Here is a 17,168-nt window from a genome sequence, read left to right as displayed (position 1 = left end):
AATAGATTCTACCTTCCTGTAACGTTTCAGCCTGATTGGACCTTGTTTTCACACAAATGAACCCAGAATGATGTGAAATTGTGCTTTGTGCAACATAATTCTGGGTGCCATTTAAAAACCATAAGTGCTAATGACTCCATTCCTTTTTGTGGTTGTAGGGGCTGTTGATTGGAGTACACTAAAACAAGCCTGATCTCTCTAGGACATTCAGAAGCCAAGTTATAAGCCCACAAATGTGTAACTGGACTACTTTAAATTGACACCAGATCCGGTGACCTTTGGGACATGGTTTGACCCCCTTAGGAAAGTGCTATCATCAAGAAACGTTCAGATCACTTACAACTCAATAGATTCTACCTTCCTGTAACGTTTCAGCCTGATTGGACCTTGTTTTCACACAAATGAACCCAGAATGATGTGAAATTGTGCTTCGTGCAACATAATTCTGGGTGCAATTTAAAAACCATAAGTGCTAATTACTCCATTCCTTATTGGGGTAATGGGGGCTGTTAATTGGAGTACTCTAAAACAAACCTGACCTCTCTAGGATTTTCAGAAGCCAAGTTATAAGCCCACAAATGTGTAACTGGACTACTTCTTTAAAGAGCGGGTCAATTGAGCCTCGGAGTCCTTCTCCACCCACGTATCAATTTTAAAAAATGCAACATTAGTAGGCGTTGCCTGGAGGACCGAGAGGGCGGAGCCGCGTCAGTGACGAAGACGATGGCTAACTAGACGAAGCTAGCTCCCTTCACTCTGAGCAGTTGATAGAAGTGGAGGACGTTTCTCCCCCTCCTTACAGACACTCGAGAAGAAAGGGACCAAGTCTATTTGGAGGAGACAAGCGGACCTGAGTCTTATTGTTTTGAGCTTGTGAGTTGCCTGAAACTCCCAGAACCGACCCAACAGAATCACCTCTGAAAGGTAAGTAGCCGTTAGCCATAGCATTGGATTAGCTGCAGGGTTTGTCTCCACGACCCCAAAAAGCTAGTATTCAGCATGTTTTAGAGGTTTATCTGCTTCAGCACACCTGGTTTTAATCAGCAACAAATAGCTGAGCTGCTTAACAGCTAATCTAACCTGTTAAAGCAGGAAAATCCACTGAAACATGCTGGATAGCTCTCCGGTAGCCCTGGGCTCAAGGTACAGTCTGCTGCATATAAAGTTATGAAAATACCCCATGAGAAAATTATTCTGTAATGTGTTCAGCCCACTAAAACTGCCCTGATTTCTTTATTTATTTACTAATAACAGCTGCTCTCTCGGTTCTAGGTCCTCTGGTGTCTGCAGCTGGTCTCTGGTGTCTGCAGCTGGTCTCCTCTGCTGGTGTCCTCAGGATCAGGAACTTCCAGAAGAATGTGCCTTTCAATGACTCTTTCCCCCTTATTTGTTATATTAATTAAATAAATCTCAATTTATATATTTCCTGTTTTTGTTCATGTCCATAAATACTTAAACATGCTTGAAATTAGAACGAGCTTTTAACAGTGAGGTGCTAGTTTAATTAATCACAATAGCTAGTTAAACATGCAACAAAAATGTGATATTCAATGTAATTTATAAATATCCATTAAAATATCAAAACTGGAATCTAAATGAGATATTTGGCAGCACAAAAAACTTGTCAAACACAATATTTATTATAATAATTGTAGGCAGACAGGAGACAGAGCTGATGGAGGTTCTCAGTCATCGAAGGAAGGCTGAAGGCTTTCCAGGAACAGGAGATGTGGTGTTGTCTCTTCTCTCTCTATTCTGCCAGATGAGCTGATAGGTTACAGGTGTGTGAGGACATCCTCATGCTGTCATAACCAGATGACAGGAGTTATCAGGTGATCAGCCAGGCTAATGAGATGCAGAAAGAAAACAAATTCAGGACAGTGTACAATATGTGGTGTTGCTCACCTTATGTGCTCTTATAGAATATTAATGTGTGCATGCCTCATGGTGTAGAGTCCATATTTTGCTGAATGTCCTGCAATAATGCAGGTTATTAGTTAATTTACTTTTGATAGCAAAAACAAAATATTTAATGTAAAAGTTATTTTCCAGGAGAATCAGCTCACACGTCACCACCAAGTGTCACGGGCAGAATCAGTAGCCTCCGTCATGATGTAATCACATACTTATTTAATTGTTAATATCTTAAAAATTCTGAAATGTTTTAATTTTTTTTTTACCTTGAACAGTTCACTGAGCTTGCACTGTCACTGAGGTGGAAGCTGGAATCAACAGCAGACACCTCACACCTTGGTCTTTTCAGGGGGTCTGGACGCTCTGGGACCTTCTGGAAGATGAATTTTCATCATGGTCCCCGTGGGTCACCAGACACACTGCGGCTGTGAACTCCATTCTGGCTGGCTATGTAAAAACAAAGAATCAGCACATTTATAAATGTTTAAAAGAGCATAAAATCACGTGTAAAAATAATCTGTAAAACAAATTAAAACTAGAAGGTGATAAAATGTTTGCATAGAAGATTATTAAAAATAATTCACCTTTGCTACAGGGAAGGTTTCATATCAGCCTGGACAAGTACATTCATGCAGCTAAATCAGTCTGACAGCCAGTGTCTTGGGTAGATTTAGCCTGAAAAAAAAAATAGAAGCACATTGTTGTTGGAGTTTATAGTCAGATAATATACAAAATAATCTCCTATATAGGCGCTTTATAACATTCCTAGTGTGTGATCGTTGTTATAACGTAAAAGTCAGTCACATATGATGTGGAGAGCCTGAAATGCGACCTCCTGAACAGAATTCCTCACAGAACCGGGTCACAAGCTGGATTTCACGCTGTAATGCTGTCAACAAGTGCTGCGTCAGTTAGAGTCACTGTTGCAGAATTGCCGACTGACTAGCTAAAGGAAGTGAACCACGTCTCTCAGACTTTGCATTTAGGTAGGGAATTGTCTTTAGAAGATGTTAAAACGTTTATTTAGCTGACTCACCTCAGACTGGAGCCCGCCGTGGTGGGGGAGCAGAGTCGGTGGGCTGCATCTAAATCGCGGAAGAGCCACGGTGGGCACAGCCTCCCTCTTCAAACGGAGACGTGCAGAATCGCGGGTAAAATGCCCACAGAGTCACCGCAACCATACTACACTACACCTACTCACCAATACTAAGACGATATGGAACACTAAACCCGAAATACTTTCCCAATTACACTAACAGCCAAACACTAACTAAACTATAATATACAACAGCCAAGCTAACACTAAATAAGTATTTATAACACTAAAAGATATGCTAAAGACTAGGATATGCTAATGCTATATGCTAATGCTGAACTACCGCTGACCTCCTACACTCGCTTGCAAATCCAACTCCCACTCGCCACAGGGCGTGGCCGAGACGCTCGTTGCTTTTATAACTTTGGCACGGAGCTGCTACGTAGTACTCTACTGGTTTACGTAGTACTTTACTCTTTAGCCATTGGCTAAAATTTATTCAAAATGACTCAAATTCTATGTTTTCAGCTGAAGGTGGCGCATTACTGAGGTTTTTAGACAGAATTTTTAATTTTTAAAGAAAATGCACCAAAATGCTAAAATAAAGAATGCACACATTTAAAACACTATTAGACACTCATTTATACAGTTCATCAGCAAAAAAAAGTTAATTTAGACGTTACTTGCTCTTTAAAGTGACACCAGGCCCGGTGACAATTGGGACATGGTTTGACCCCCTATAGGAATGTGCTGATCATCATGAAACGTTCAGATCACTTACAACTCAATAGATTCTACCTTCCTGTAACGTTTCAGCCTGATTGGACCTTGTTTTCACACAAATGAACCCAGAATGATGTGAAATTGTGCTTCGTGCATCATAATTCTGGGTGCCATTTAAAAACCATAAGTGCTAATGACTCCATTCCTTTTTGGGGTAATAGGGGCTGTTAATTGGAGTACTCTAAAACAAACCTGACCTCTCTAGGATATTCAGAAGCCAAGATATAAGCCCACAAATGTGTAACTGGACTACTTCTTTAAAGTGACACCAGGCCCGGTTACCTTTGAGACATGGTTTGACCCCCTATAGGAATGTGCGATCATCATGAAACGTTCAGATCACTTACAACTCAATAGATTCTACATTCTTGTAACGTTTCAGCCTGATTGGACCTTGTTTTCACACAAATGGACCCAGAATGATGTGAAATTGTGCTTCGTGCAACATAATTCTGGGTGCCATTTACAAACCATAAGTGCTAATGACTCCATTCCTTTTTGTGGTTGTAGGGGCTATTGATTGGAGTACATTAAAACAAACCTGATCTCTCTAGGATATTCAGAAGCCAAGTTATAAGCCCACAAAAGTGTAACTGGACTACTTCTTTAAAGTGACACCAGGCCCGGTGAACTTTGGGACATGGTTTGACCCCCTATAGGAATGTGCGATCATCATGAAACGTTCAGATCACTTACAACTCAATAGATTCTACCTTCTTGTAACGTTTCAGCCTGATTGGACCTTGTTTTCACACAAATGGACCCAGAATGATGTGAAATTGTGCTTCGTGCAACACAATTCTGGGTGCCATTTACAAACCATAAGTGCTAATTACTCCATTCCTTTTTGTGGTTGTAGGGGCTGTTGATTGGAGTATATTAAAACAAACCTGATCTCTCTCGGACATTCAGAAGCCAAGTTATAAGCCCATAAATGTGTAACTGGACTACTTCTTTAAAGTGACACCAGGCCCGGTGACCTTTGGGACATGGTTTGACCCCCTATAGGAATGTGCGATCATCATGAAACGTTCAGATCACTTACAACTCAATAGTTTCTACCTTCCTGTAAAGTTTCAGCCTGATTGGACCTTGTTTTCACACAAATGAACCCAGAATGATGTGAAATTGTGCTTCGTGCAGCATAATTCTGGGTGCCATTTAAAAACCATAAGTACTAATGACTCCATTCCTTATTGGGGTAATGGGGGCTGTTAATTGGAGTACTCTAAAACAAACCTGACCTCTCTAGGATATTCAGAAGCCAAGTTATAAGCCCACAAATGTGTAACTGGACTACGTCTTTAAAGTGACACCAGGCCCGGTGACCTTTGGGACATGGTTTGACCCCCTATAGGAATGTGCGATCATCATGAAACGTTCAGATCACTTACAACTCAATAGATTCTACCTTCTTGTAACGTTTCAGCCTGATTGGACCTTGTTTTCACACAAATGGACCCAGAAAAATGTGAAATTGTGCTTCGTGCAACATATTTCTGGGTGCCATTTACAAACCACAAGTGCTAATGACTCCAATCCTTTTTGTGGTTGTAGGGGCTATTGATTGGAGTACATTAAAACAAACCTGATCTCTCTAGGACATTAAGAAGCCAAGTTATAAGCCCACAAAGGTGTAACTGGACTACTTCTTTAAAGTGACACCAGGCCCGGTGAGCTTTGGGACATGGTTTGACCCCCTACAGGAATGTGCGATCATCATGAAATGTTCAGATCACTTACAACTCAATAGATTCTACCTTCTTGTAACGTTTCAGCCTGATTGGACCTTGTTTTCACACAAATGGACCCAGAATGATGTGAAATTGTGCTTCGTGCAACATAATTCTGGGTGCCATTTACAAACCATAAGTGCTAATGACTCCATTCCTTTTTGTGTTTGTAGGGGCTGTTGATTGGAGTACACTAAAACAAACCTGATCTCTCTAGGACATTCAGAAGCCAAGTTATAAGCCCACAAATGTGTAACTGGACTACTACTTTAAAGTGACACCAGGCCTGGTGACCTTTGGGACATGGTTTTACCCCCTATAGGAATGTGCGATCATCATAAAACGTTCAGATCACTTACAACTCAATAGATTCTACCTTCTTTTAACGTTTTAGCCTGATTGGACCTTGTTTTCACACAAATGGACCCAGAATGATGTGAAATTGTGCTTCGTGCAACATAATTCTGGGTGCCATTTACAAACCATGAGTGCTAATGACTCCTGTCCTTTTTGTGGTTGTAGGGGCGGTTAATTGGAGTACATTAAAAAAATCCTGATCCCTCTAGGACATTCAGAAGCCAAGTTATAAGCCCACAAAGGTGTAACGGGACTACTTTAAATTGACACCAGATCCGGTGACCTTTGGGACATGGTTTGACCCCCTTAGGTAAGTGCTATCATCAAGAAACGTTCAGATCACTTACAACTCAATAGATTCTACCTTCCTGTAACGTTTCAGCCTGATTGGACCTTGTTTTCACACAAATGAACCCAGAATGATGTGAAATTGTGCTTTGTGCAACATAATTCTGGGTGCCATTTAAAAACCATAAGTGCTAATGACTCCATTCCTTTTTGGGTAATGGGGGCTGTTAATTGGAGAACTCTAAAACAAACCTGACCTCTCTAGGATATTCAGAAGCCAAGTTATAAGCCCACAAATGTGTAACTGGACTACTTCTTTAAAGTGACACCAGGCCCGGTGACCTTTGGGACATGGTTTGACCCCCTATAGGAATGTGCGATCATCATGAAACGTTCAGATCACTTACAACTCAATAGATTCTACCTTCTTGTAACGTTTCAGCCTGATTGGACCTTGTTTTCACACAAATGGATCCAGAATGATGTGAAATTGTGCTTCGTGCAACATAATTCTGGGTTCCATTTACAAACCATAAGTGCTAATGACTCCATTCCTTTTTGTGTTTGTAGGGGCTGTTGATTGGAGTACACTAAAACAAACCTGATCTCTCTAGGACATTCAGAAGCCAAGTTATAAGCCCACAAATGTGTAACTGGACTACTTCTTTAAAGTTACACCAGGCCTGGTGACCTTTGGGACATGGTTTTACCCCCTATAGGAATGTGCGATCATCATGAAACGTTCAGATCACTTACAACTCAAAAGATTCTACCTTCTTTTAACGTTTCAGCCTGATTGGACCTTGTTTTCACACAAATGGACCCAGAATGTTGTGAAATTGTGCTTCGTGCAACATAATTCTGGGTGCCATTTACAAACCATAAGTGCTAATAACTCCTTTCCTTTTTGTGGTTGTGGGGGCTGTTAATTGGAGTACATTAAAACAAACCTGATCTCTCTAGGACATTCAGAAGCCAAGTTATAAGCCCACAAAGGTGTAACTGGACTACTTCTTTAAAGTGACACCAGGCCCGGTGACCTTTGGGACATGGTTTGACCCCCTACAGGAATGTGCGATCATCATGAAATGTTCAGATCACTTACAACTCAATAGATTCTACCTTCTTGCAACGTTTCAGCCTGATTGGACCTTGTTTTCACACAAAAGAACCCAGAATGATGTGAAATTGTGCTTTGTGCAACATATTTCTGGGTGCCATTGAAAAACCATAAGTGCTAATGACTCCATTCCTTTTTGTGGTTGTAGGGGCTGTTTATTGGAGTACACTAAAACAAGCCTGATCTCTCTAGGACATTCAGAAGCCATGTTAGAAGCCCACAAATGTGTAACTGGACTACTTTAAATTGACACCAGATCCGGTGACCTTTGGGACATGGTTTGACCCCCTTAGGAAAGTGCTATCATCAAGAAACGTTCAGATCACTTACAACTCAATAGATTCTACCTTCCTGTAACGTTCCTGCCTGATTGGACCTTGTTTTCACACAAATGAACCCAGAATGATGTGAAATTGTGCTTCGTGCAACATAATTCTGGGTGCAATTTAAAAACCATAAGTGCTAATGACTCCATTCCTTATTGGGGTAATGGGGGCTGTTAATTGGAGTACTCTAAAACAAACCTGACCTCTCTAGGATTTTCAGAAGCCAAGTTAAAAGCCCACAAATGTGTAACTGGACTACTTCTTTAAAGTGACACCAGGCCCGGTGACAATTGGGACATGGTTTGACCCCCTATAGGAATGTGCTGATCATCATGAAACGTTCAGATCACTTACAACTCAATAGATTCTACCTTCCTGTAACGTTTCAGCCTGATTGGACCTTGTTTTCACACAAATGAACCCAGAATGATGTGAAATTGTGCTTCGTGCATCATAATTCTGGGTGCCATTTAAAAACCATAAGTGCTAATGACTCCATTCCTTTTTGGGGTAATGGGGGCTGTTAATTGGAGTACTCTAAAACAAACCTGACCTCTCTAGGATATTCAGAAGCCAAGAAATAAGCCCACAAATGTGTAACTGGACTACTTCTTTAAAGTGACACCAGGTCCGGTTACCTTTGGGACATGGTTTGACCCCCTTAGGAAAGTGCTATCATCAAGAAACGTTCAGATCACTTACAACTCAATAGATTCTACCTTCCTGTAACGTTTCAGCCTGATTGGACCTTGTTTTCACACAAATGAACCCAGAATGATGTGAAATTGTGCTTTGTGCAACATAATTCTGGGTGCCATTTAAAAACCATAAGTGCTAATGACTCCATTCCTTTTTGGGGTAATGGGGGCTGTTAATTGGAGAACTCTAAAACAAACCTGACCTCTCTAGGATATTCAGAAGCCAAGTTATAAGCCCACAAATGTGTAACTGGACTACTTCTTTAAAGTGACACCAGGCCCGGTGACCTTTGGGACATGGTTTGACCCCCTATAGGAATGTGCGATCATCATGAAACGTTCAGATCACTTACAACTCAATAGATTCTACCTTCTTGTAACGTTTCAGCCTGATTGGACCTTGTTTTCACACAAATGGATCCAGAATGATGTGAAATTGTGCTTCGTGCAACATAATTCTGGGTTCCATTTACAAACCATAAGTGCTAATGACTCCATTCCTTTTTGTGTTTGTAGGGGCTGTTGATTGGAGTACACTAAAACAAACCTGATCTCTCTAGGACATTCAGAAGCCAAGTTATAAGCCCACAAATGTGTAACTGGACTACTTCTTTAAAGTGACACCAGGCCTGGTGACCTTTGGTACATGGTTTTACCCCCTATAGGAATGTGCGATCATCATGAAACGTTCAGATCACTTACAACTCAATAGATTCTACCTTCTTGTAACGTTTCAGCCTGATTGGACCTTGTTTTCACACAAATGGACCCAGAATGATGTGAAATTGTGCTTCGTGCAACATAATTCTGGGTGCCATTTACAAACCATAAGTGCTAATGACTCCATTCCTTTTTGTGGTTGTAGGGGCTATTGATTGGAGTACATTAAAACAAATCTGATCTCTCTAGGATATTCAGAAGCCAAGTTATAAGCCCACAAAAGTGTAACTGGACTACTTCTTTAAAGTGACACCAGGCCGGGTGAACTTTGGGACATGGTTTGACCCCCTATAGGAATGTGCGATCATCATGAAACGTTCAGATCACTTACAACTCAATAGATTCTACCTTCCTGTAACGTTTCAGCCTGATTGGACCTTGTTTTCACACAAATGAACCCAGAATGATGTGAAATTGTGCTTCGTGCAGCATAATTCTGGGTGCCATTTAAAAACCATAAGTACTAATGACTCCATTCCTTATTGGGGTAATGGGGGCTGTTAATTGGAGTACTCTAAAACAAACCTGACCTCTCTAGGATATTCAGAAGCCAAGTTATAAGCCCACAAATGTGTAACTGGACTACTTCTTTAAAGTGACACCAGGCCCGGTGACCTTTGGGACATGGTTTGACCCCCTATAGGAATGTGCGATCATCATGAAACGTTCAGATCACTTACAACTCAATAGATTCTACCTTCTTGTAACGTTTCAGTCTGATTGGACCTTGTTTTCACACAAATGGACCCAGAAAAATGTGAAATTGTGCTTCGTGCAACATAATTCTGGGTGCCATTTACAAACCATAAGTGCTAATGACTCCAATCCTTTTTGTGGTTGTAGGGGCTATTGATTGGAGTACATTAAAACAAACCTGATCTCTCTAGGACATTCAGAAGCCAAGTTATAAGCCCACAAAGGTGTAACTGGACTACTTCTTTAAAGTGACACCAGGCCCGGTGAGCTTTGGGACATGGTTTGACCCCCTACAGGAATGTGCGATCATCATGAAATGTTCAGATCACTTACAACTCAATAGATTCTACCTTCTTGTAACGTTTCAGCCTGATTGGACCTTGTTTTCACACAAATGAACCCAGAATGATGTGAAATTGTGCTTTGTGCAACATAATTCTGGGTGCCATTTAAAAACCATAAGTACTAATGACTCCATTCCTTATTGGGGTAATGGGGGCTGTTAATTGGAGTACACTAAAACAAACCTGACCTCTCTAGGATATTCAGAAGCCAAGTTATAAGCCCACAAATGTGTAACTGGACTACTTCTTTAAAGTGACACCAGGCCCGGTGACCTTTGGGACATGGTTTGACCCCCTATAGGAATGTGCGATCATCATGAAACGTTCAGATCACTTACAACTCAATAGATTCTACCTTCTTGTAACGTTTCAGTCTGATTGGACCTTGTTTTCACACAAATGGACCCAGAAAAATGTGAAATTGTGCTTCGTGCAACATAATTCTGGGTGCCATTTACAAACCATAAGTGCTAATGACTCCAATCCTTTTTGTGGTTGTAGGAGCTATTGATTGGAGTACATTAAAACAAACCTGATCTCTCTAGGACATTCAAAAGCCAAGTTATAAGCCCACAAAGGTGTAACTGGACTACTTCTTTAAAGTGACACCAGGCCCGGTGAGCTTTGGGACATGGTTTGACCCCCTACAGGAATGTGCGATCATCATGAAATGTTCAGATCACTTACAACTCAATAGATTCTACCTTCTTGTAACGTTTCAGCCTGATTGGACCTTGTTTTCACACAAATGAACCCAGAATGATGTGAAATTGTGCTTCGTGCAGCATAATTCTGGGTGCCATTTAAAAACCATAAGTACTAATGACTCCATTCCTTATTGGGGTAATGGGGGCTGTTAATTGGAGTACTCTAAAACAAACCTGACCTCTCTAGGATATTCAGAAGCCAAGTTATAAGCCCACAAATGTGTAACTGGACTACTTCTTTAAAGTGACACCAGGCCCGGTGACCTTTGGGACATGGTTTGACCCCCTATAGGAATGTGCGATCATCATGAAACGTTCAGATCACTTACAACTCAATAGATTCTACCTTCTTGTAACGTTTCAGCCTGATTGGACCTTGTTTTCACACAAATGGACCCAGAATGATGTGAAATTGTGCTTCGTGCAACATAATTCTGGGTGCCATTTACAAACCATAAGTGCTAATGACTCCATTCCTTTTTGTGGTTGTAGGGGCTATTGATTGGAGTACATTAAAACAAATCTGATCTCTCTAGGATATTCAGAAGCCAAGTTATAAGCCCACAAAAGTGTAACTGGACTACTTCTTTAAAGTGACACCAGGCCGGGTGAACTTTGGGACATGGTTTGACCCCCTATAGGAATGTGCGATCATCATGAAACGTTCAGATCACTTACAACTCAATAGATTCTACCTTCCTGTAACGTTTCAGCCTGATTGGACCTTGTTTTCACACAAATGAACCCAGAATGATGTGAAATTGTGCTTCGTGCAGCATAATTCTGGGTGCCATTTAAAAACCATAAGTACTAATGACTCCATTCCTTATTGGGGTAATGGGGGCTGTTAATTGGAGTACTCTAAAACAAACCTGACCTCTCTAGGATATTCAGAAGCCAAGTTATAAGCCCACAAATGTGTAACTGGACTACTTCTTTAAAGTGACACCAGGCCCGGTGACCTTTGGGACATGGTTTGACCCCCTATAGGAATGTGCGATCATCATGAAACGTTCAGATCACTTACAACTCAATAGATTCTACCTTCTTGTAACGTTTCAGTCTGATTGGACCTTGTTTTCACACAAATGGACCCAGAAAAATGTGAAATTGTGCTTCGTGCAACATAATTCTGGGTGCCATTTACAAACCATAAGTGCTAATGACTCCAATCCTTTTTGTGGTTGTAGGGGCTATTGATTGGAGTACATTAAAACAAACCTGATCTCTCTAGGACATTCAGAAGCCAAGTTATAAGCCCACAAAGGTGTAACTGGACTACTTCTTTAAAGTGACACCAGGCCCGGTGAGCTTTGGGACATGGTTTGACCCCCTACAGGAATGTGCGATCATCATGAAATGTTCAGATCACTTACAACTCAATAGATTCTACCTTCTTGTAACGTTTCAGCCTGATTGGACCTTGTTTTCACACAAATGAACCCAGAATGATGTGAAATTGTGCTTTGTGCAACATAATTCTGGGTGCCATTTAAAAACCATAAGTACTAATGACTCCATTCCTTATTGGGGTAATGGGGGCTGTTAATTGGAGTACACTAAAACAAACCTGACCTCTCTAGGATATTCAGAAGCCAAGTTATAAGCCCACAAATGTGTAACTGGACTACTTCTTTAAAGTGACACCAGGCCCGGTGACCTTTGGGACATGGTTTGACCCCCTATAGGAATGTGCGATCATCATGAAACGTTCAGATCACTTACAACTCAATAGATTCTACCTTCTTGTAACGTTTCAGTCTGATTGGACCTTGTTTTCACACAAATGGACCCAGAAAAATGTGAAATTGTGCTTCGTGCAACATAATTCTGGGTGCCATTTACAAACCATAAGTGCTAATGACTCCAATCCTTTTTGTGGTTGTAGGAGCTATTGATTGGAGTACATTAAAACAAACCTGATCTCTCTAGGACATTCAAAAGCCAAGTTATAAGCCCACAAAGGTGTAACTGGACTACTTCTTTAAAGTGACACCAGGCCCGGTGAGCTTTGGGACATGGTTTGACCCCCTACAGGAATGTGCGATCATCATGAAATGTTCAGATCACTTACAACTCAATAGATTCTACCTTCTTGTAACGTTTCAGCCTGATTGGACCTTGTTTTCACACAAATGAACCCAGAATGATGTGAAATTGTGCTTCGTGCAGCATAATTCTGGGTGCCATTTAAAAACCATAAGTACTAATGACTCCATTCCTTATTGGGGTAATGGGGGCTGTTAATTGGAGTACTCTAAAACAAACCTGACCTCTCTAGGATATTCAGAAGCCAAGTTATAAGCCCACAAATGTGTAACTGGACTACTTCTTTAAAGTGACACCAGGCCCGGTGACCTTTGGGACATGGTTTGACCCCCTATAGGAATGTGCGATCATCATGAAACGTTCAGATCACTTACAACTCAATAGATTCTACCTTCTTGTAACGTTTCAGTCTGATTGGACCTTGTTTTCACACAAATGGACCCAGAAAAATGTGAAATTGTGCTTCGTGCAACATAATTCTGGGTGCCATTTACAAACCATAAGTGCTAATGACTCCAATCCTTTTTGTGGTTGTAGGGGCTATTGATTGGAGTACATTAAAACAAACCTGATCTCTCTAGGACATTCAGAAGCCAAGTTATAAGCCCACAAAGGTGTAACTGGACTACTTCTTTAAAGTGACACCAGGCCCGGTGAGCTTTGGGACATGGTTTGACCCCCTACAGGAATGTGCGATCATCATGAAATGTTCAGATCACTTACAACTCTATAGATTCTACCTTCTTGTAACGTTTCAGCCTGATTGGACCTTGTTTTCACACAAATGAACCCAGAATGATGTGAAATTGTGCTTTGTGCAACATAATTCTGGGTGCCATTTAAAAACCATAAGTACTAATGACTCCATTCCTTATTGGGGTAATGGGGGCTGTTAATTGGAGTACACTAAAACAAACCTGACCTCTCTAGGATATTCAGAAGCCAAGTTATAAGCCCACAAATGTGTAACTGGACTACTTCTTTAAAGTGACACCAGGCCCGGTGACCTTTGGGACATGGTTTGACCCCCTATAGGAATGTGCGATCATCATGAAACGTTCAGATCACTTACAACTCAATAGATTCTACCTTCTTGTAACGTTTCAGTCTGATTGGACCTTGTTTTCACACAAATGGACCCAGAAAAATGTGAAATTGTGCTTCGTGCAACATAATTCTGGGTGCCATTTACAAACCATAAGTGCTAATGACTCCAATCCTTTTTGTGGTTGTAGGAGCTATTGATTGGAGTACATTAAAACAAACCTGATCTCTCTAGGACATTCAAAAGCCAAGTTATAAGCCCACAAAGGTGTAACTGGACTACTTCTTTAAAGTGACACCAGGCCCGGTGAGCTTTGGGACATGGTTTGACCCCCTACAGGAATGTGCGATCATCATGAAATGTTCAGATCACTTACAACTCAATAGATTCTACCTTCTTGTAACGTTTCAGCCTGATTGGACCTTGTTTTCACACAAATGAACCCAGAATGATGTGAAATTGTGCTTCGTGCAGCATAATTCTGGGTGCCATTTAAAAACCATAAGTACTAATGACTCCATTCCTTATTGGGGTAATGGGGGCTGTTAATTGGAGTACTCTAAAACAAACCTGACCTCTCTAGGATATTCAGAAGCCAAGTTATAAGCCCACAAATGTGTAACTGGACTACTTCTTTAAAGTGACACCAGGCCCGGTGACCTTTGGGACATGGTTTGACCCCCTATAGGAATGTGCGATCATCATGAAACGTTCAGATCACTTACAACTCAATAGATTCTACCTTCTTGTAACGTTTCAGTCTGATTGGACCTTGTTTTCACACAAATGGACCCAGAAAAATGTGAAATTGTGCTTCGTGCAACATAATTCTGGGTGCCATTTACAAACCATAAGTGCTAATGACTCCAATCCTTTTTGTGGTTGTAGGGGCTATTGATTGGAGTACATTAAAACAAACCTGATCTCTCTAGGACATTCAGAAGCCAAGTTATAAGCCCACAAAGGTGTAACTGGACTACTTCTTTAAAGTGACACCAGGCCCGGTGAGCTTTGGGACATGGTTTGACCCCCTACAGGAATGTGCGATCATCATGAAATGTTCAGATCACTTACAACTCAATAGATTCTACCTTCTTGTAACGTTTCAGCCTGATTGGACCTTGTTTTCACACAAATGAACCCAGAATGATGTGAAATTGTGCTTCGTGCAGCATAATTCTGGGTGCCATTTAAAAACCATAAGTACTAATGACTCCATTCCTTATTGGGGTAATGGGGGCTGTTAATTGGAGTACTCTAAAACAAACCTGACCTCTCTAGGATATTCAGAAGCCAAGTTATAAGCCCACAAATGTGTAACTGGACTACTTCTTTAAAGTGACACCAGGCCCGGTGACCTTTGGGACATGGTTTGACCCCCTATAGGAATGTGCGATCATCATGAAACGTTCAGATCACTTACAACTCAATAGATTCTACCTTCTTGTAACGTTTCAGTCTGATTGGACCTTGTTTTCACACAAATGGACCCAGAAAAATGTGAAATTGTGCTTCGTGCAACATAATTCTGGGTGCCATTTACAAACCATAAGTGCTAATGACTCCAATCCTTTTTGTGGTTGTAGGGGCTATTGATTGGAGTACATTAAAACAAACCTGATCTCTCTAGGACATTCAGAAGCCAAGTTATAAGCCCACAAAGGTGTAACTGGACTACTTCTTTAAAGTGACACCAGGCCCGGTGAGCTTTGGGACATGGTTTGACCCCCTACAGGAATGTGCGATCATCATGAAATGTTCAGATCACTTACAACTCAATAGATTCTACCTTCTTGTAACGTTTCAGCCTGATTGGACCTTGTTTTCACACAAATGAACCCAGAATGATGTGAAATTGTGCTTTGTGCAACATAATTCTGGGTGCCATTTAAAAACCATAAGTACTAATGACTCCATTCCTTATTGGGGTAATGGGGGCTGTTAATTGGAGTACACTAAAACAAACCTGACCTCTCTAGGATATTCAGAAGCCAAGTTATAAGTCCACAAATGTGTAACTGGACTACTTCTTTAAAGTGACACCAGGCCCGGTGACCTTTGGGACATGGTTTGACCCCCTATAGGAATGTGCGATCATCATGAAATGTTCAGATCACTTACAACTCAATAGATTCTACCTTCTTGTAACGTTTCAGTCTGATTGGACCTTGTTTTCACACAAATGGACCCAGAAAAATGTGAAATTGTGCTTCGTGCAACATAATTCTGGGTGCCATTTACAAACCATAAGTGCTAATGACTCCAATCCTTTTTGTGGTTGTAGGAGCTATTGATTGGAGTACATTAAAACAAACCTGATCTCTCTAGGACATTCAAAAGCCAAGTTATAAGCCCACAAAGGTGTAACTGGACTACTTCTTTAAAGTGACACCAGGCCCGGTGAGCTTTGGGACATGGTTTGACCCCCTACAGGAATGTGCGATCATCATGAAATGTTCAGATCACTTACAACTCAATAGATTATACCTTCTTGTAACGTTTCAGCCTGATTGGACCTTGTTTTCACACAAATGAACCCAGAATGATGTGAAATTGTGCTTCGTGCAGCATAATTCTGGGTGCCATTTAAAAACCATAAGTACTAATGACTCCATTCCTTATTGGGGTAATGGGGGCTGTTAATTGGAGTACTCTAAAACAAACCTGACCTCTCTAGGATATTCAGAAGCCAAGTTATAAGCCCACAAAGGTGTAACTGGACTACTTCTTTAAAGTGACACCAGGCCCGGTGACCTTTGGGACATGGTTTGACCCCCTATAGGAATGTGCGATCATCATGAAACGTTCAGATCACTTACAACTCAATAGATTCTACCTTCTTGTAACGTTTCAGTCTGACTGGACCTTGTTTTCATACAAATGGACCCAGAAAAATGTGAAATTGTGCTTCGTGCAACATAATTCTGGGTGCCATTTACAAACCATAAGTGCTAATGACTCCAATCCTTTTTGTGGTTGTAGGGGCTATTGATTGGAGTACATTAAAACAAACCTGATCTCTCTAGGACATTCAGAAGCCAAGTTATAAGCCCACAAAGGTGTAACTGGACTACTTCTTTAAAGTGACACCAGGCCCGGTGAGCTTTGGGACATGGTTTGACCCCCTACAGGAATGTGCGATTATCATGAAATGTTCAGATCACTTACAACTCAATAGATTATACCTTCTTGTAACGTTTCAGCCTGATTGGACCTTGTTTTCACACAAATGAACCCAGAATGATGTGAAATTGTGCTTTGTGCAACATAATTCTGGGTGCCATTGAAAAACCATAAGTGCTAATTACTCCATTCCTTTTTGTGGTTGTAGGGGCTGTTGATTGGAGTACAC

General features: G+C 41.0%; 2 long non-coding RNA genes across 2 annotated transcripts; one reads left to right on the top strand and one right to left on the bottom strand.

The window, feature by feature from the left end:
- Window positions 1-605: 605 nt before the first annotated feature.
- Window positions 606-1,422, top strand: LOC139063421 (uncharacterized). The gene is made up of 2 exons (XR_011516783.1): window positions 606-924; window positions 1,273-1,422. It is a non-coding gene; the product is annotated as an uncharacterized lncRNA (long non-coding RNA).
- A 199-nt stretch (window positions 1,423-1,621) lies between these two features.
- Window positions 1,622-2,544, bottom strand: LOC139063422 (uncharacterized). The gene is made up of 3 exons (XR_011516784.1): window positions 2,499-2,544; window positions 2,181-2,361; window positions 1,622-1,845 (listed from the first exon to the last, which is right to left on the bottom strand). It is a non-coding gene; the product is annotated as an uncharacterized lncRNA (long non-coding RNA).
- Window positions 2,545-17,168: the final 14,624 nt, after the last annotated feature.

The sequence above is a fragment of the Nothobranchius furzeri genome, chromosome 15 (assembly GCF_043380555.1).
Source record: "Nothobranchius furzeri strain GRZ-AD chromosome 15, NfurGRZ-RIMD1, whole genome shotgun sequence".
Taxonomy (NCBI): Eukaryota; Metazoa; Chordata; class Actinopteri; order Cyprinodontiformes; family Nothobranchiidae; genus Nothobranchius; species Nothobranchius furzeri.
The sequence above is the reverse complement of the archived record's forward strand: the minus strand, read 5'-3'. Positions and strand labels throughout refer to the sequence as shown.